Here is a 14,531-nt window from a genome sequence, read left to right on the forward strand (position 1 = left end):
CACAACTCCTTTCCCACCAGGCCACTGGAGTTCATTATCCACTGGGGCATCAACTTCCTAAAGGAGTTGCTGTTGTTGTTATTGTTTGCCATCGAGTAGAGCATGACTCATAGCGACCCTATGAACAAAAGACCTAATGCCTTTCCATAACTATTGTCATTATTTCTCCAAGTTCATAGAGTTTCCAGAAGCATGTGGTTTAGCAAGTGGATGCCACTCCTGCTTCCAAACCTGTTTTATAGCTGGGATCTCCACCAAACACTTTCCACATTAGGAAACCATTCTGGTATTTGATACCCCAATGGCACAAGATTCAGCATCACAGCAAACCCAGTCTTGAAGGAGGGGTCTCAAAATATTGGCTCTGCCACTTGGGTTTTAAGGAGAGATCAGAACACTCCAAGAAATGTAAAATCTCTATCACTTTGCTACTTTTCCAGAGAAACTTGTTTATCCTTGGGAAAATCAATGGAAGCATTGCCAGGTACTTGCAGAATTGGATTCTTTTTCCATTTCCTCCCTGTCTGTCCCTCCTTCAGGATGCTTTTGGTTCCTAATTGAGAGAAATTGAATCCAGGGATTATAAATCTGGACTAGTGTTTCCTAAAGTAATCAAAGGGAACATTGGTCCCATGAGGAAGTCTAGAAACAAAAATTTGGTGGGTAAAAGTGGGGAAAGAAAGATTTGATGGGGGAAGTGCTGCATATTAGAACTTGATCTTGGAGAGTCCCAGTGCAATTAGAAGGCCAGAGATTCCAAAAAGGCATGTAAGGAAGAAACTGACTTTATTTAATCTTGTATTTCCCAGACTTATTTGATCATGGAACCTTGTTGTTTCTTTCCTAGTAACATCTGTATTCTGAAAATATTATTCTTCAGTAGTGTGAGGTGAAGGAGGAGGCTGCCCTGTTAGTTCATTTCTTGAGACAGTCTCTTGAAGGCTGTGACATCTCAGAATGAGTTCTATCCCTAGGGACCAAATAGATCTGAATTATGGGAGCTGAACTTTGATAAATGTCTACAGTAGTAGAGGGTCTGCAGGCCTTTTGTTCATAGGGTCACAATAAATCATACTCAACTCGAAGGCAATCAACAACAATTGTGAAGAGGAGGCTCTAGAAAGATCAAGAATAGGCATACATATACAGCATCTCAGTGACTGAGAACGAGTGTGATGGGGGAAAGGAGGGTTTGGCGAATTCAGAGAAACCATGGGAGTATGGCATCCCAGCAGTCTGGACCACTCACTGCCTCAGCAGGGAGCAGTTCACGGTGGTTGTCTCTGACCCCTTGATGGCCACAGCCACTGAATAGACCTGAGTAGAATGTTCAGTCAAGTCCCAGCAGTGATTTAGGAAGTCCTTCAAACCAAGAGGTGGCCACAAGGACAACATTTCCTGTGACATAAACCACCAGTGTGGATAACCTGCTGGTGCCTTTGGAGAATTACTAAAAGACAAAGAGCAAATGGAATCTGTGAGAGATACCTTTGTGATCGGAATATGAGGAAGACTATTAAAATCTAAATGTCTTCTCCGTGTGCCCTCATCACTACCATCTATTGCGTTCTTTACCGAGCATGCCTCCTGCCTGAAAGCATGTACAAAGGTCAGATGGTCGTATTCTCCCTAATTTCGGTCATCCTATGATTTGTAGCATCATATTTTATTAAGCTTTTCTCATTGGCCCCCAGGTGAGAATTCACCCCACGGATATAAGAATACCACCTCTGAGTTAGGTCCACACTCCAGCTGATGTACAGTTCCGGGCCACGTTCAGGCCGACAGAGTCTTGGGCTGGGTGTTTGGTCTCCAGCATTCTGCTGTTTGTTATAACATCTCCCATTTTTATTCAGTATTACAGAAGCCTAAATGGCAAAAAACTTGAATGCTCTTAGGCTGGAAAACTTGAGAATAAAACTTTTCAAAAATCTAGAAGGGCATTTTCCTTCTTCTCCTTTGTCACCTTCTTCAAACAGAAATTTTTAACAGAGATTAGGAAACTCAAGGGATTTTTTTGACCACCATTAGGATTTTTAGATCCTCTTTTAAATTTAAATTTCACATTTTATTTCTAGAAATCATATATCCAAAGAAATCTAGGACCACAAAGATTTAAGACTTACTAAACTTGTTTTTGTTGTTGTTGTTGTTGTTGTTGTTAAGTGCCGTCGAGTCGCAGGCGACTCATAGCAACCCTATGAAGGAGAGTCCTTGACGCTTGGGTGCCTTCCATCCTCTCTCCAAGTTCATAGTGGATGCCACTCCTCCTTCCATTACTAAACTTAGTACAGAAAAATATTTCACTGAAAATTATCTGTTACAGTTCACACAGCACGCTCATTCCCACCTGGCCATCAGTAGGTTCTCGATAAAGGCCTGTAGCATAAACTGTTTCATGGTCATTTTGGGAGCCAGGATGCACAGACAGTGGTATCTCCCCCATTCTACAGACTACAAAACTAAGACTCAGAAAGATTGTTATTAAACAGCATCAGGTAAGAAGGGACCTTTGAGTTTCCTCTGTCTTTAAGTCTAGAGTTTCCTTGGACACTGGGGTCAACCCTCTTTGAATGTTATTATGCCTGTGTCTCTGATTATGTTAAACTATATATGTTAAACATGGTTGCTTGACCAAAATATATCAGCTTTTTCTAGAATGTAAATGTGTATTCACAGGCTGCCCTCTTGGAGAGCTGTAACATCTAAGAGAATTATCCCACCAAGGACCAAGTAGGTCTAAATTCCAAGATCCATCAGAACAATGAAGCTTATAATAAATCCTGATGAAACTGATCCTGCTTTCATTTGCATCCCAAAGGGGAATTAAAATGACCATTTCATTCGTCCTCATTCCATGTGACCTAGCTTTCATTCTTTCTCTGTGTTTGTGTGTGTGTGTGTGTGTGACTTTATTGTTTTCATTTCCTCCTAGTTTGTCTGCTCCCTTTTATTATGCCCTGTTCCAGCTCTCCAGTGCCAGCCCCCTAAAATGAGATTGTTTTCTTTTTTTGCAACATCCTCACTGCCAGGAAATTGCCAGGGGGAGAGTTGTGGGGCATGGGAGGCTGGCCCAGTGGGGTGACAGAGCTGCTGGGGTCACCATGACTCTTACAGGGGGCAGTCCTTCCTTCTGCTTGCTCAGTCAGAGGCTTCTGTCCTCCCCAGGGCCTCACATCTGGGCCCTCACCCTGAAGTAGAGAGACCATGCTCCACTCATCCGAGAGCTGCCGTCGAATCAACCAGGGTCTCCGAAGCTCCTCCTGGAAGTAAGAGCTGGGCTTTTTGCTCGAGATCTTTAACTTTAAGATGCCCACTCTGCAAATCTATTACTACAGCCTGATACCTTCTCCCTAAATATTGCCTTCTTCACTTAGCCATTTTCAGAATCTCTCTGCCGATCTAAGCAGCGATCATCTATTGTCTGTTCTCTATTGCTCCCAATTACTGGCGAGTCACAGCATGTACTGACCTTCAGCCACAGTGTCACCTTGAGCCACTAGACATGGATACCTTCACTCAGATGTTCTGCTGAAAAATCCCACAGAGTTCTTCCTTTCACACACACTACTTTGTCTTCAGTCCTCAAATTACCTTGTCAGTAAAGAACACAGAGGAGGTTTGGGTGTTCTCTAGTCCATAGAGAGTTGTGCTGTGAACCCAACGTGCCTCGCTCGAGGTTTAAGTGTACCAGCAGCTTGGGAGGAGAAAGATGAACAGCCTTCTCCCTGGCATTACAGCCTCAGTGTTACCCTCCAGCGAGTGAACAAGTGCAGGGACCTACACGTCGACTTCGGCCTTCGTGTCAGGGGCCCATTGCCTTCTTGTTCTCAAGAAGCAGTTACAGAGCTAAAACAAAATGACCCCAGTGATCCAACCACAAGAGATGAGGGACAAACTCTGCATTTCTTTTCCGAATGTAGATCCTGAATTCTTGCTGACACGGGGCCGAACTCAATGCCCTGCTTCAGAACAGATGCAGTGCTTACCTTGGTTTTGAAATTCTAAGTCTCAAACCCATTTTCTCTTCCTTTCAGCAAAAGAATCATAAGCTACAGAGTTACTTATCATCAATAGCATATCGGTTAAATATCACAAGTTAGTATTAGCTCAGACAATAGAAACAAGGCTCTGACCCCTCAGCCAAGGGTGCTTCTGCCGTTATGTTCTCCACACACCGGAGCCATGCGTACCTGCTTCACAGGTGGGGTTTGCCAGCATTCTATTTTCTTAGAGGAGGAGGATTTCCAGCCATGTGTGCACCCACACCCTCTTACTGGGTGGTGGCCACAGGCACAAGTTTCCATCTAGTAAAACCCACTTGATTTTTCACTATTCCTTCCAGTCAGTTCCTAGAAAAACCCAATACCTTTCCCATTTACTTTGGTCAGGCAGGAGAGTAATGACATCCCTACAGCTCCACCACATGCCAGTTTACGGTCTCTGGGGTCTCCACACACCCTGTGCCCTCTCCATGCAGTACTGGCCAGGAGTTTGTGAATGATGTTCATCTTGTGTTGCACTTGGACTAGCAGATTAGCCCAAGAACAGCTCTGAATTCTAAGAAAAAGACGAGAGTTTTAACTTACACTACTGCCCCCAAAAGATGAATTCTGTATAGAAAGTTGTTATTCCTAACTTTTGCTTTAAAAAGGGGGTGGGGGGAAGAATTTATTTTATGTTTTGAGGTTAAATGAATGTGGGATAAATGTATACACAGTGGCCTGTGTGTATATATGTATGTATCGCTATATGTCAGGCGAACAGAGGACTTTTCCACATATGGAAGAATTTCTCAAGATCATGTTTAACTAGAAATTTCTCTCCCTTATTCCCCCTGGGTGCATGTTTGAATAGGCATTATATATACATATGTATGTTTTTTGGTGTATAAATACATTTTCATGTTTCCTACATACAAGAAAAATTATCCGCCCCCTATATCAAGAGTTTACTGTGGTTTCAAAACAGCTGGGGGGGTGGGAACTAGTTCCCCATTCCCTTGATGGTGACCTGACACAAAGAAAGTTACCTGTATTCTGCTTGTAATATATCGGTTTCCCATCCAAGTTAGTATACCTCAAGCTGGCTCAAAAAATGAGATGGTAGATATTTTGGGGATTTTGGTTTTGGTTGGTTGGTTTTTGCAAGTCTAATTTCATGCCCCAGTTCTTAGAAGAAGCCTTGAGTTCAAGCTTCAAAAAGTAATGAAGACTTCAAATTCAAAAATCCACAGAAGACCATGAAAAATCTCACTGGTGCTAATGTTGATTTAATAGGAAAAGAACTCAAAGATTCTGTCTGTTCCTGGATCCTGGGCAAGTCAATTCTGAGCAGAACCAAAGCTATCTTGGGGCACATTCCAAAATATATTTTGGGAGCCCCTCCGCTCTTTTCTAAGTCTGTTCTTTGTCACAAGCAGAGTGGAAGATGCCGCTTTTAAAATTGACAGGTGAAAGTGCACACAATGGGAAGATCACACCACATGCACTGCCATCAGTGGGGGCTGGAGCTGCCCCATGGGGTTCCCAAGACTGCAGATCTCCATGGCAGCAGTCTGGTTCATCTTCCACCCTTGGAGCCGCTGGTGGTTTAGAACCACTGACGTTTTGGTTAGCAGACAAATGCTTTATACATGATACCATCATTGCTCCTTGAAAAGAGAGCATGGGGGCGGCTTTTTTCCTTTATTTCCCCAAAGACTACTTAAAAAACCAACATTACTCAAACACTAGCCAGAAGCCAAATGCTATTTCTCACCATGGAGGGGAGCAGGGGGTGCAGGGGAAGGAGAAATTATTTCATGGCCCCTGTGATGTGGTTCGGTGTTTTGTTTTGTTTGTTTGTTTGTTTTTGTTTTTAAGAACAGAAGCTCTGGAATGATCTTATCACAGCCCTGTGAGGCTACAAGTACAGAAGGAAATGGGGACAAATGTCGGAGCTGCTGTTGTAGGAAGTATTTAACTGACCCCTTCTAGTTATATGTTCACCCAACCATTACAGGTCCCTGGAGAGGTCAGACAGGGGTGGCAAGAAAGGAGTGAATCAGCAGAGGGGACACTGGCTCTGCAGACGGGCGGGGTCCTGCCAAACCCCTTTAATCTGGTGTGATGTTAATTCCGTGCAAGTAAGCACGTGAAGGCCAGGTTTGATAAACCTTTCCCTGAGCCCCTCCACCTCCACCCCCTGCCAGCCAGGTAGGGTCTACAACTAAGGGGGAGAAAAGAGGCAGAGCTGTTTCATGTATCAGGATCCTCCAGGGAGGAAAGGATTTTCCTTTAAAGGAGGCTTGAGCCTATTGAAGATTTCAGTCTTACTGGATTTTGGGTAAAGCTTCCCGCCCCCCTTTTACTGATTCCTCTAAGTTTCAGACCTTGTTTGCAGTATTAGGGATTCATTAAGAGATTTGTTGCAGTATCTTTTGAGTCAACAGGGCTTTTCAGGCCTAGCGTACACTCTCCAACTGGTAGATGTAACTCATCTTGGCATTGTTAGAAAGTGTATTCCCTTTTTCAACTTACTGCTTTAATCCATTCACATTTGTCTGAGAGGCAACACTTCAGCTTCCCCATTGAGAGGGGGTGGCCAACCTTGAAATGTCTGGGAGCAAGGAAATCCATTTTATATTGCCTCTTCCCCCCCACCCCCCCATGAGTGTAATAAGGATCACGTTTGACTTCTACACCCCAGGCACTCACTTGCAGCATCCCAGAGATAAGGCAAAAGCTGAGGAAAGAGAATTGGAAACATCCTTCCCATGCACGCTCCCGCTCGTGAATTCCACTAGCTCTTTCACAGTACCGATTTATGGAACAGCAGCCTTTTCAAAACATTCTGTTTTCAGCATCTATAAATTAATGATCTGAACAAGCTCTAGCTTTGAACAGCTCAGAGATGCTAATATATTTAAGGATGGTTTTACACATTATGAGATTCCTTTCATATGCACCATTTGCCTTTGGCATGACTACAATATCAAATAATTTGCTGAAGTAGCAGCAAGTGATCAAATGCTAACAACATGAATTATGTGCCCAGTCACACTGTAGAAATCTGTAACATCAAGAAAGTGTTTTAATTTCCATTCTCCAATCTAATTCTCACCGCAACCAGATGACATGTCAGAGCAAGGATATCGTCACAACTTCTCTTTTTAATAACGGAGGAAATGAAGGATCAAGCAGCTAAAAGACTTGGTTGCCCACCAGTCTCAGGAAATGACAGCACTAGAATCATATTAAAAGTGCAGTTTTCACCATGTTAACGAAGCCGAGTGTTAATGACTGATGGATGAGGGAACAAAAACAAGGCCGGTCTCCAGCCCCACCCCTCTTTCATGATTATCTGGCAACTGCTCAGATTTTAACAGATGTTGACTTTGGGCTCTGAAGCAATGTTGTTGGCCAACCTAGAGCCTTCCAGCCCTTCCATCCTCAGCTGGGTATCTTGTGTCCTTAAGCTAAGAAAATTGCACCATACACCAAAGACTGATTTGTCGGAAGTACTTCCAGTTGAAGACAACAACAAACTGGTTCCAGGTCACCACTCAGTGTGGTCCAAAATCCAGAAATAAAGAAAACTCCTAAATGATACTGCATTAGATGAGAAGAATAAAATCTCCAACCCTCAAGCTTCTGTAATGTCCTCATTTGCATAACAAAGAGGATTCAGGTAACTGCTCTGCCTCAGGATGTTTTGATGACGTGAACCTGCCCAGAAGAACCAATTCAGGCTGCACGGGTCTCTGTCTGGCCGCTGCCTCTCCGAAGTGTCTTAAGTGATGGTGGAAGATGGTAGACAAATAAATCATTGCTGCCGAAATGGGGCAGCAGAAAGGGCACGAAATAGTTCTGAGAACAAACAAGTAAACACAATCCTGGCAACGCTGAACCAAGGCTCTCTGGGAACCAGGCAGTGTTCTCAAAGAACCAAACCTTACATACTTGCTACTTTAGGGATGTCTGTTGACTTTCTGCGTCTGCCAGGTCATGAGATGGTATGTTGAGGCTCATCTCAAGACCAGTTGCCATTTACATTTTCCTCAAAGGGGCAGGAGGACCCAACTTAAGTTGTACCATCCAACTCGGAACAGTATCTTCCACAGCTTAGAGAGAGGGCAGCACAATACCAAAGTTACTGAGAACTGAACTCAGCAGAACAAACTCCTTTTGCATCATCAGTACGAGTTCTTCTCTCTGCAATTTCAGACCTTATGTGACAGAACTGGTAGTCATACAGGCTGAAATTCGGTCCTGGCACCATAGATACTAAGACAGGCATCCTTTGACGGGTCACCTACGCTCCTGCTTTTCCTTTTCCAAATAAAAAACTGACAGACACCTGTGTGGGTCGTGGTGATAGCCAGCAAAGAAACACAAGAAGCTATCAGCACTCTCTCCAGACTAATTGTTGTTGTTATGTACTGTCAAGTCATAACCGACTCATAGCTGACCCTCCAGTGGGTTTTCAGAGACAGTTTATCACCCGGGAGATTACTCGTCTTTATTCCATGGAACTGCTGGTGGATTAACACTATGAGCCTTTGGATTCAAATTGAGGTGCTAATATGTACTGGCTCTTTTTTTGGGGGGACAGGTCAGAAATGAGTTCACATTTTTAGTTAAACAGGAGAGGGAGTAGGTCTCTGAACCTGGATAGGACTACCCTAATTTCTGGAGGAGCACTGTAATTGGGCCCTGGAGGATGCAACATACAGACAATTGAAGATTTCAGCCTTTCAAGATCTCTTCATCTGAAGAAGACATCCATCCATCCAGATGCTGAGCACTGGGACGTGAGAGAGATGGTAGGCTCTAGAGATGAGAGGTCTCTAGAGACAAAGTGTAGACTTGAACTTGACGTCACATATGGTAAGACCTGGTAAAGCTAAGGGCTCTTCTCTCTTATAGGCTCGTTCCTATTATTCTTCCTTACACTCAGCAGCTCTATTAAAATTCTAACCAAACCTCTCAGAACTAGAGGAGCTACATTCGTGATTCATACAGCTGACATTTGCAAAGTCCTAGGGCTTGAGGTAATATCAGAGCAGCTATGAATTTGAAGCTGGAGTGGCAGTGTGCACACCAGACCCCAAACAGAACCAGGACAGTCACCTGACATCCTTTCCCATAAGACCGAACTTCCTGGCAGAGACAGTGGCTAAGCTCCCACAAAAGCTCAGGGCTAATTTGAAGGCAATGCTACCCAATTTCATATCCTTTTCTAGCCAGGACAGGTATGACAGTAGGTTCCCACTAGGATCCTTCTCTGATTACTGCAAGAAAGTAAAGATATTTTTTTTTAAGTCAGGTATCAACTCAAAGAGAAATGCAGGTGGTTTTAAAAACATCCAGAGATGAGCCAGGGCTTGCCTGCTGACTGTGCATAATACTTCAAAATATAGACCAATTAAAAGTTCACACAGGAGCATATATCACATCAGATTATAGAGTTCCTTCCCAGAGCTTCTTAGCTGATGCTAATAAATGTCCCCCCACAACAGCAAGGCTCTTGTGCTGTCAAGGATGACTCAGTCCCTTTGCCCTTAGATCTTGTGATCTAGGCAGCGTGATGGGCCTATCTGGTTTTACTTAGTATTTAGAGAATCCCATTAGGGTGCAGCCTCTACGATGACAGGCTTCCCATCAAGGCCCCTTGTCCATCACATCAGCCCTGGGTCTGTGTGAGATCCTGAGGTCATTTGATAGCTAAGCCTCCACCCCTGCAAAACTTGCTATGTTTGTAGTCACTGCATTCTGGCCTTCAGTCCACCCTTGGCTGTTCCCATCCCCAGATGCTGTGGACAAAAGTACACAGATGACCAATGAGCTGGAAGCTTTCCTCCCATCCGGCTCTTTTGGCAACTCCTGGCAAAGAAATCGCTTAGAAAGGACCCACAGGGGAGCAGACACCAGGCAGCATCCAGGAAAGCCACTGCAAAAGCGATTTGGAAACAGCAAAACAAGAAACGAAAAACAGACTCTCCCAGGCCTGATGGATGCCTTTTAAAACTCCCAAGTATCCAAAATAACTTGGCTTGATAATAGGAGTTACAGATCAAGTGGTGTTTTCTGTTCCTTTTTCTTTTTCCAGTCCTCAAGTTTACATTTCTGTGTTTCTGTGCAGTAAGGTTGTTGAACAAGTTAATATTTGCATATAGAGATGGCGGGATGCACAGGAGGCAAACAGCTGTGGGCATTTGGAAGTACTTGGAGATCCTCCTCTGATTAGCTTCTGCATTATTTCCCCCTGTTCCCCAAATGGACACTCACGCTGACCCAGATCACGTGGTGATTGGGGTCAGTTCAAATCTGAGCTCTGAAGATCAAAGAAACCACAAATGGCCACTACTTCTCTACTCCATTTTTTTAAAGGCTCGTGAAACTTTTTTCTTTAAATGTGTGATATTCCAAGTTCTCTGAAGGAATGTATCCACATTTCTGCTTTGCTGAATGCTAGCAAAGTTTATATTGGACTGTCCTCCTCCTTCACTCTGTCCGCCAGCGTAGCGTACGAGACATCGATCTTCACATCTGGTTGTTAATAACCCTCGACGTCTGGGAGCTCCTTTTTATTCCTATGGTGGACAAGGCACAGTAGTGATATTGGCAGTGTATATTTGCAAGCTACAGCTCCTGTCTGTTTCAATCATAATTAATCACCGCGTTCTAATATATTTCATTTGCTCAAAGTGATTTGCATTGGGCCGCATTTCACTGTTGAGATAATAGCGGTAGATTCGGGGTGGAGTGGGGGGTGGGTGGCCAGTGCCTTTTTCCCCCCAATTGCTTTCTTTACCTTTTTAAAAAAAACACAAAACAAAACAATTAAAAGCCTGTGTAAAGGGACATGAGACAAGACTGCATGCATGCATTCTTTTTTCTGCGTGTTTAAAATAGAAAAAGGAAGTAAGTGATAAGTTGCATTATAGTCATCTCGAAAGTGGCCTATATGAACTGTAGGCTGCACTTTTAGGGACCGCTTCCCCTTCTTTGTGACTGGCATATCCCAGCCTCACTCTGTACCTGGTGTTTCCCTGCAGCAGTGATTTTTGGGAGGTCAGAAAAGATATAAAGTCAGACCCCAAAAAGAGGAATAAGCGTACACACACATACCCATGACCTTCTGCACTGACTGGGTTTCAAGGATTTGCGAGAGGCCCAGAGACCCTTTTGTGGATGTCCAAGGAGTGACCCTGCCTCTAGTTTTTCTTCCTTACCATGACACTCAGTGCAGCTTAACATTGTCAAGTCAGAACTGGTGCATAGTTGACCCTCCAGTGAGTTTTCAGAGATTGTTAAGTTGTGCATCCGAGGAAATGGCCCTTCTTTCTCCTGCGAAGTGGCCGGTAGGTTCATACCTCCTGCCTTTGGGTTGGCAGCACAACTCCTTACATCAATTTTGCCTTTCCCTGGAGAGTGAGAGGAGATATAATAAATAAAAATTAAATTCCTTTTTTTAGTGGATAGAATAATGTCTGGGGAACAGCAAGATTCTTGTCTTTTGGTTGGTTATGTTTTATTTGGTTTGTTTGGGGTTTTTTTTGGTTTTTTTTTTTAGTAAAAGAGCCAAATATTAAATATTTTAGGCCTCGCAGATCACACATTCTCTGTCATAGTTACTTAATTCTGCCATTATAGCAAGAAAGGAGGCCACAGACATAAGGCAATGACTGAGTGTAATTATATTCCAATAAAACTTTATTTATAAACCCTGGAGGGACAAAAGTAAAAAAAAAAATTTTCCAAAGTCGCATAGGGAAAAGAGAATGGTCAGAAGCAATTATAAGACTGTTTAATAGAAAATAAATATAGGATAGATATGCATAGAAATGCCTGGGTAAAATGACCACTTGTACCTTACTTGGGGTCAGAAACTTTTTGCCTAAGCTTTTCTGTGCAAGTCCACATGAAATTGTTCAAGTCAGACTCTCTCCAAATCACATGAGTGACTCAAGCCAGTCAGAGTTTCTGAGTCCCAGTCAGTCAAGGACCCCTTTGGCACCTTCTGAAGCTCAGACCTTTCCTTAGAAAAGTACTTTTCAATGTGCAATATGTACTACACAGGAATATAAAGAAAATCAACTCATTGACTGACTTATCATCTGGCATTTCCTATTTACACAAATAGTAAAACATCCGCTTTCTGTTTTGCACATTATTGAGGCAGTGGGTGCAGACACAATGGCTGTAGGCCTGTAGGGTCTCCTCCTGACTTCCAGGAAGCCTCTCCTATTGTCCTTCCTCCTTCACTCCCTCTTGCCCCTGGGGGTATTGGGTCAAGCTGCCATGTGGGACCAGCCTCTGAGCCAGTGGGTGACTGTTCTGGGTGGCCAGCTCCTATGTTGAGGAAGGAGGTCTAGTGGCCCAATAGATTTAGAGACCTGAACAGCTAGCCCAAAGGCTGGACCTCGAATGCATCAGCCACTCCATAGGAGAAAGAAAAGCAGTCACCTCCCGTGTGATTTACAGCCTCAGAAACCCAGTGGAAAGTCAGCTGCAGGTCAGTTCCATCTCAATAGCAATGGGTTTGAATGTTGTTGGAGTTTTGTTGTTTTTTTTTTAAATTATGTGCCTAAGCCCCTCTAACTCAAAATTTCTGAGTTGAGATGGGATGAGAAAGAAGCAAAGCAAACGGCATCTAGGACGACGTTTGGAAGAAATGCATGTGAGTTTAATAGCATACCGGAGTGAGCTGAACTGAATCAAAATCCTCCACCTTGGTGGGGCTGGGTGTTCAGCCAGGCTTCCAGCAGCCATGAAGGAAGCCCCAGCCATAGTAACTTGTAAGAGCCCCCCACCCCCTCCTCCCAGACCCAGGGCAGAGCAGGTTCTAAGATCTTGAACACAAAATTTCAGAGGTGAAGGTTGCCCCTGCAAGGGATTCTCTGCCCCAGGACAGGACACAGTAAAGCCATAGGCCCTGCAACCACAGGCCAACTTTATCCAGCTTTCTCTCCTCCTAAGAGTCATCCATAACTGGACTTGTCAATAGTGTAAAATGTAGCTTGTCACTGTTTTGATAATCACACTTTCTAAATTTAAAAAGAGTCAGACAAATGAATGGTCTTAAAATTTTTTAAAAAGTTCTACATTTGCACTAACCACTATGACAGCGGCCCGGCCTTTAGAACCTGACCATGCTGATAAGTGAGTGGGTGTATATTGAAATATAGCTGAAAGCCCAGATCTGGCTCCTTGGATAGATTAAAATAACCTTGATCTATTTAGCAGGATTAAGTTGAACTCTATGAAATTGCTATTTCTGTGGGTGAACAAAAAGTTATTGGCATTATGACTCAAGCAAGAAGGAACAAACTAGTGAGAATTTGTCCCAGGTTGTCTTGGTTTTCCTGTTCCTGTTTCCCAAAGCAAAGAAACATATCAAGGCAGAATGTGGTTCTATTGGAAGGTTTTTAAAAGATAGCACTCCACATCATGCTGAGTGAACTATCTCAGTCACATAAGGACAAATACTGCATAGCACCACTGTTATAAAGCAGGTCTGACGTCAGGGGTTGGAAAGAGAATAGGATAAGAGTGGATAGATAATGGCCATTGTATTGGAACACATGAAAGAAAGAACTGTCTAAAATAAATACATGATTAGGCATTATACATACAACAATAGCCCCAGGATAAGAGGTCTCTCATTGCAAAGAGGACTGGGGTTCAGGGAAGGTAGGTAATTATGCAACAATGAATAAATACTTCTTTTTAAAAAAGTGAACTGGGGGAGGGGAAAGGGAAGAAGAGGGTGTAAAATGTGCAACAATGAATGAATGAAAATCTAACTTCTCTGTAAATGTTGGTTAAAATTAAAATTTTATTAAAAAAAGATGACACTCCTAAACTATGTAGACCAATCAGTGTTTGACTTAATGTCCTTTGTAGTAAACGGTGAGAATTCCCGTGATCAAAAATAACAGGGAACTTGTGATGGTGGAGAAAAGTCCAAAAAGCAGCAGCTTCCCAGTGCTTGCGGGCCAGTTTAAAATCAAGGGCAAGTTAAGAGTCTTCTGGGAACATTGTCAAAACCAGAATTCAGACCAAACAAGTTTCCGTTTTTTCACAGTTGAACACACTTTTAAGTTAAACAACCTTTTCTGCAAGCATTCTACTGAATTGAACATTTGCTCCCTTTGCTTTGAAACTTACATGATTGTAACTCCACACTCGTTGCAAGGCTTCCTTGTCCTGTTTTAGTCCAAAGAGCCAAACAGAACCTGACACATCAAGATGTCACAGCATTTTGGGGCCTTTGCATAATGGCCAGTGTAAATTATTGCATGTTAAAAAAAGTTTGTTCCACCCAAATTGATGGAGTATTTTTTAAGTCTTTAACCTTTATTGATATTTTCAGCTTAAGGGAAATGAAAGGTATTTGATTACTATAATTACTTCTCTGCTGACTTAAAAGGTTTAATCTACTCCTTAGGCATACGCAATTCCGATTGCATGCTCTCCAAAAAAATAATCATCTGTTAATGTAGACTAATTTAAATCTTCTAATCCAATCTCGACACAAGAGGC

At 43.0% G+C, this 14,531-nt stretch overlaps 1 protein-coding gene across 1 annotated transcript in view; it reads left to right on the plus strand.

The window, feature by feature from the left end:
* Positions 1-14,531, plus strand: part of ERC2 (ELKS/RAB6-interacting/CAST family member 2) — a 1,171,987-nt gene that overhangs the window by 1,054,156 nt on the left and 103,300 nt on the right. The window lies entirely within an intron of this gene.

This window comes from Elephantulus edwardii, unplaced genomic scaffold (genome assembly GCF_000299155.1).
Source record: "Elephantulus edwardii isolate Elephantulus edwardi_28Jun2011 unplaced genomic scaffold, EleEdw1.0 scaffold00113, whole genome shotgun sequence".
In the NCBI taxonomy this organism is placed as follows: Eukaryota; Metazoa; Chordata; class Mammalia; order Macroscelidea; family Macroscelididae; genus Elephantulus; species Elephantulus edwardii.